At 38.0% G+C, this 7,089-nt stretch overlaps 1 protein-coding gene across 5 annotated transcripts in view; it reads right to left on the reverse strand.

Moving 5' to 3' along the window:
- Positions 1-3,515, reverse strand: part of LOC111259076 (uncharacterized) — a 20,323-nt gene extending 16,808 nt beyond the window's left edge. For all 5 annotated transcript variants that reach the window (XM_022830773.2, XM_022830771.2, XM_022830775.2 and 2 more), the window contains exon 1: positions 3,262-3,515. The gene's annotated coding sequence lies outside the window, so the exon portion shown is untranslated. The remainder of the gene's footprint in view (positions 1-3,261) is intronic.
- Positions 3,516-7,089: the final 3,574 nt, after the last annotated feature.

Here is a 7,089-nt window from a genome sequence, read left to right on the forward strand (position 1 = left end):
GTTACTTTGAGTATACCACTTAAAAGTTAAATTCTAACCTCATTATATAAGCCACTGACATGGCCCTAGTAGATTATCTACTGTAAAAGATTATATTTTTTTCTGTTAACTACTAATAGCTTTTTGGTTACAGTCGCAACTAATTGCCCGTGGATTATCTATCGATAGAGGCAAACAGGTAGACAGGTTTAAAAAATCTGTGCCTTACGTTGATTGCCTATGTGCGTTTAAACTAGCAAGAAAACAGCGAATCCTGAATAGAAGTACCTAGCGTAAGACACATCAGACTCGATTTTGAACCATGTGGCCACACTTATATCATTAGTGATGAATCAAGGCTGTCGCAAAGGTGACCCACTGCCAAAAAGGAAGCATATTTTTTATTGCAATTATCTTAGTTCGCGTTTTTATATTTAATGTTGTTTCTATAAAAATAGCGCGAACATTTAGAATTTGTAGTAATTATAAATTGTTATTATATTTCCAAGGTTACACATCGTCGTATCTAAAATTCGACGATATCTAACTTTTGACGACGCATTTACTATGGCTTACGAACTATGTGCAACAAAATTAAGATGCAAGGTTATGTATAAGATGAGCCATTAGAAGCCGACAAAAAGTATGAATCGAAATGTAGTCGATCTTTTTAGATTTGAAATCTAGCGAATTCTCGCACGTATAATAGACATCCCCTTGCACAGGGACCCCAGTCATTGTCCATCCACGTCGTAGACGCATCAAATCATTAAGAATTCCGTTTGCGGTTGACGAACACGCGAAGCGGATGACTTGCGACTGCACTTTGCACCCCAACAAAAATGAAGTGTTGTGCAAACAGATCAACAGATAGAATAGAAAATCTCGCCCACAGCAAACCAGCTATCGGCCAATACGTTCGCCAAAACTAAGTGAGCTAGAATGAACAAACCGTGGATGGCCCCCGATAGCTAACCTAAATGCGCGCACATTAACTGATCCGTTTATAGATCTATATATATATATATATATATGTGTGTAAAATAATAGACGTCGGATGTCGGGTGCGCATGTGAAGAACGCGCACTACACGCTACGGACTAACTCCTAAAGAAACAAAACCCAGGCTAGTTTTTCGAAAGGCGGTTGTTCATTGCAGCCGAAAATTGATACACGTTGCTGCCGGCAACGTATATTCGATCGAAACAAAAACACACGACTCTAGAAATTACTTGCAATGAAGGCATAGCATCAGTTACTGTGACACCCAGTTTGCTTGACCTATGCAGCCCAAGTTGACATGTATGCCGCAACGCTTTGCCCAATAGACCAGGAAATTCCGGAGTAACTTAACAGCTAAACAGTCCGACCCTTTATTGTTGCTTTTGTCACCACGCAATTAGATAGACAATGTAGTGACCTTTCCAATTAATTGAACATTTACTTTCTCATTATTTTATTACACATATTTAATAATACTATGTAAATAGTATATATCCGTAGATAACCTGCAGAAATATCATTGTCTCAACTACAGTTATGTATCGTAGCATATGATTAGCAATTTCAGTTAGAGCATTCGTTAGAGTATAAGTCTGAGGCTAAAACTACAATGGCAGTAGAAGCATGTTGTGAATCCTTTAAAATATAATTAGGCTTTTCCGAAGAATAACTGCAAGCTACTTTGTTATTCGTTAAATCCTGTGCCTGAACTTAACGTTGAGTGAACACAAAGTAACTTGTGATTAGGTATAACACAAAAATAGATCCCGATCTATTGTATAAATATGACTTATGAAATGAATTATTATTAACCGTTGACCTATAACAGACATACTGGAAACAACTCGCAACGCAGCTTTGGATTGGCGCGTGTGAAAATTGATTTCCGCCATAAACCACCAAACATGATACGTTAGTTTAAATTTACTCACCATTTTACAAACCTAGTATGCGTCAAACGCCTGTCTACTTGATAATGTATCTGTGTGCGTAAAGATCATGTATGAAATGGTCTTGACGTTACCTTAGAATACGAACTTCAGTCATGGATTTCTACGCTTGTCACCTACTGTGAACTGTCTTTTGATTAAGCATAATGCAACAAGAGTCCTCGAAACACAAATTTAGGACTGAAATTGCATAAAATATAGTCGTCGTCCCTGTTGTATTTTATGCTGCGAATGCTTTTCGGCCAGTGTTAGAAAAACACTGGCCGAAAAGCATCCGAAACTATGTCCGTTAACAGTATGAGATGAAACTTTCGCGAGATTAATTTAAGGCCAAATATAGAATACACGCTAAATCAACTCACCCTTTTCCTGATGAGATACCTGTAGATCACTGTTTTTAGTCAGGGCACCCGTTTGCAACTTGGATTTGGCTACGTACGTAAACAAGAAAAATGTATGTTTTGTTTCTTCACATTTCATGCAAGCGTCAGATTCGATAACTTATCTCAAGTTTCGTAAACGGTTTGTGTCGAGACTTCAAACCTTTGCCCTGACGCGTCCCTTACTATATTCCGCAATAGAAATAGGAATGCTGTGACACCGTTGGGTCCGCTAAATGCCTGAGTAGGACATTTCTCATGTAATGATCAGCCAAACTCAGACGAAACCAAAAACATTCTACTGCGATCAAAACGCTCTAATAAGGGCGAAGATATTTTCGACCGCTCGATGAAATATGATTGTAGCCAATGGTTTAATTTGCTTTCATTTTGACGTTCGAAAAAAAGTAAGTTGTTGTTCGTACCTCTCAAATAATCATCAATAATTCAACTATAAAACCATTACACAGTTGAGACCGCGGTGAGAATTGAATCACTGCAATTGTCTGGCTTTCGGTCGGTCCCAATATGAAGATGTGATTCTAATAAATTTTTCACTGACATTAGATCACGTACCGTGTTGCTTAAGGGTACTATGGTCGAGCTCAGTGTCTCGCCAGCTGATAAATATTAAAAATATGCAGCTGAAATTCCAGTTACTAGTACGAAGTAGGCCTAGTGGAAAGTACAATGATATTCAACTGCCGATATGAACTTCACCCCACAAAAAATGTAATCCTGCAGAAAACAAATTTAATCTTACCTTTAAAAGCACATACTGCTTTATTGACTAAGGAAAACCTGGCCAATAAATACATCTACTGCTGATTTAAATCGCTAAATTGGTCGCGTTCTTTTTATATATATATATAAAACGTACATATCGGTATGGGTGTATATACATATATAAAGCAATTCGTTCACTTAATCTTTAGGCCAACAACACTTACTGAGATTCTTTTCCTGGTGTCCTATGGTGATATTCAAAATGCCGAAAATAATCCGACGCCTGTGTATTGTTAGAGAGTCTAAAGCTTCTGAATCTTCGATAGGGCTAGCCACACATTCGGACTACACGTTGTCAAGATTAAATTAACGTGTATACATATGGTCTCTGCTGATTATCCTGTTCTACTAGTTTGTAACTGCGTTTTCGAGGACCGCGCGCACGCGACTACTACTGATAGCGTCAGCTAGCCGACCTCAGTCCGAGACAGCGCATGTCCTCGGTTGCAGATTGCTTGCCAGCAAGGGAAGAACGGTAAAGGCCTGTAAGGCTAGTAACTTGACACATCGATCGGAGAGGGAATAACGCGCTGGCTGTTGACCAAGGAAGGGCATTAATGGATACCGCATGGAGCGACGAATATCGCGTTCATGCATTTACATACATTCACCATGGCACTACCAATAATAATGATAATATCAGTCAGGATAATCAATGAACGCAGACAAGACCTAGAGCTAATGAAGGCTACGGCTTTCTTTGCCTATGAAGATCTTTACTGATTTTAATGATAGGTATCTAGTAAGCTCCTCAGCAAAAGTTCATTCTTTTTACTGTACTATATTGGATTGACAAGCAGTCTACTTCGTTACAAAACAAGACAGTCCCAAATACAAAGAGAGCCGTGGCTGACTTCCGCATTGGCGAGCCGTTCACGGTCATTTCATAGCATCGTCGTTTTTTGCAAGTAACATTTCTTCTTTTCTATCCTAAAAATTCATCGATTACTGGGATTATGCACACAGAAGTCAAAGAACTTCTCACAGAATCACCCTATTGGTTATTACTAAATTACTCAAAAAATTATAAAAAGATAGGTTCCTTTTTTAACACTACTTTCAGCATCTCTTCGTAAAGCTAATACAATACCCAGGTATGGACAGCTTATGTGGCTATAGTCCCTGACGGTCCGTTTTAGTGATAACTTATCAAGCTACAAATTTGCTCGTTCACGTTAGGGACGCGTGGTGGTATAGGTTCGAATCCGGACATAGACACACGGTTCGTTTCATACTGGGAGCCAGCCGTCTGTTGAAATGCCCGACGGTAGTGATGGATAGTAAACTTAAAAGATAGAGAAGCTCTGACGGCCTGCTACGATGGCTAATAGAATTCACAACATAACTATAAAACACTTGCGTGTGAGAATGATGTGTGAGATGATAACGACGTCGCCATCAGAAACTACTTTTGCAGAAGCCATACATTCGAATTTACCTACTCGTTTAAAACATTTTTAAGGAGATCCTTCTTATAGTTTATTACTTCGGCAGTAAGGAGTAAAAAAATAAGGCTAAAAGGACGAACATAAAGGATGCGTGGCCACGAAAAGGCAAGAGGGCGCGTCTCTGTTGGAGTTCAAAAAAAAAAAGAACCACTGTAAACCCCGTCATTTTACTGAAACAGTCCCGTATGAGTATTGCTTTGCTTAAAGTCCAAATTGGAATAGAAAAAGTGGGAATAAAAAGAAAATACGATTATCGTGCCAAATAAATATCTCGAGTATACTTCGTCCGCGAGTAACTGCAGATTCGTGGTCCAGCAGTCTTCGCTTCGAGCTGTTGTTATGTGCCTGCATCTCATAGGTAGTACTCTTAGCTAATATAACTCTGTTTCACGAGTAGCTGGTAGATGGCTAGGAATTTGAAATATACTAAGAGCGGCAGTGGTTATGAGATAATTAATATCATTTTAAACTTCGTTATCTTTTGAGAGTTATGTGGTATTGCTTGGTATTATATTACTCCCAAAATGGAGTTATGCTCAATTGAAACATGAACGATTAACTCTCACCACAAGCAGATAGAAACGGAATTGTGGCCTCGTAAATACCATTGCAAATATCTAAGGTTTAAATATAAGAATTCAGCGCTTGAATCTTCTTGTCCCACACAAAACCATAGTAGGCTATATTCGGCGCGTAGAAAATAGAACGTAAATCCCTGTGAGCCAACAGAAGAATTCGGTCTGTGGTGAATCGCTGGAAATATCACGCTAATCAAACCTTGAACACGAATTATACCCTTGAGGAAACTTTGTTTCAGCTAATGGTATTAATTAAGAATCACTATTCGTAAGACGTATTAAAAACAATTTGTTGTACTGCATTTTGTGATTTTAATTATTATTATTACAATCCACTTATTCTAAATTCAGGTATTTGAAAATTGAACAATTCGCAAAGTCAGTAATCACTTATAAGCTCTATTTCGCATAATGGGCAGTGAGTACACTCTGGTGGAGCTAAGAAAACATAATTCGCATAGAAGCTAGGATTAGGGGATGTTCTGTGCAGGCCAAACAGTCCTTTCTTTACCTAGTAGATTGGAAAGCTGTTGTTCTGTATATTATTAGACTGCTACAAACGAATCCGGCGGACACTGAAATTAACTAGTGCCTGAACCATACACCGCTAGCAAACAAAACTTAACTGGAAAAATCTCTAGTTCCTTAGAAATCTATTAGTAAAAATCGATTAAGTTTACTTCAAGAGAAATTAGTTTAGGAAGAAAAATATTTTTCAGTCTCGAAGCTAAACGTTTATTGGCTAAGTATTTGCTTCTCGAAGGCAGCAGAAATTCATCGAAGGTTGGTTAGGACATTAGTCAAGGAAACCTTAATCGAAAGCATAGTGCGTCACTGGTGAAAACTTTTTAAAAACGGATATTGAAGCGTTGTAGACCATCGAGGAAAAGACCAGATTATGAGACGCAAAGGATTGGGATGTATTGCCGCAGTCGAGGAGGTTTTTCGCACAGCGTTTAATTACATAATGTTACATGAGGTTATAGCAAGGGAAATTTGCTTTCTATGCCTCAATTACTCCATGGATTGAGTGAAGGAATACTCAATGCTGGCTTCAACCTGCTTATTCGTTCGTTCTCTAGATTCGTGTAACTAAAAAGGTAACTAATTAGCAAACATATCGCACTATTGATTCACATTGAAAAGCCATAGACAGTGAAATTACATATGGGAATGCGAATAATAAGTATATGGTTGTCCAGAAGCTGCCGAAGCGCTGGATACGCGTGTAAGGAATAAAGGAGTACGTCTAACACATAATAAAATAATCATTGTAGCCGAACTATTTGAAGTTTTTCAATTTTAAAATCCGCCATATTTGTTTGCAGTAGCCTAATATTTATCTATTGTCGTCCGTTGTAAATAATTGTTTTCGATTATTTATTGATATGAGTTTAAATAGGCCGCTTCTGTACGAAGCAGCACTATGATGTACTTCTTTAAATATTTTATGTATTTCACCTAAATATCTTATTCACTTTGGTATTTCTTTTTTGCTTTGTCCAATTGCCCTTTGCTTGAAAATATTTTCTATAAAATAACTGTATATGTGTACAATAGCATGTAACATGTAGATATAACATGCAGCAGACAAGAACGCATAACAAATTGCCTCTTTTGCTGTGCTTCCGCTCATTCTGCAAAATAATATTATTTTTAGTCAGTTTCATATCGGCTTGATCACAGTTCCTAATGGAAACATAGCTATGCACTTATAATAGTGAGATAAAAAATGTTCATTTTACTAAGTATGCACACGAATTCAGTAAAAATAATTGCAACATTAAAATCTATAAGCGCAAAGTAATTGTGAATTGAATGGTTGCACGGCCAGTTTAAGTTCCTAAAAAAGAGCAGAATCGCATGCACCTATTTTCTATGCGACGATCATCGGATGTATCGCTCTGGCGCCCATGTCGTCGTCACTGAATCGATTGCTCTTCCTGGTGGCAGTCGTATTAGCCTA

Source organism: Varroa jacobsoni, unplaced genomic scaffold (assembly GCF_002532875.2).
Source record: "Varroa jacobsoni isolate VJ856 unplaced genomic scaffold, vjacob_1.0 scaffold_290, whole genome shotgun sequence".
NCBI lineage: Eukaryota > Metazoa > Arthropoda > Arachnida > Mesostigmata > Varroidae > Varroa > Varroa jacobsoni.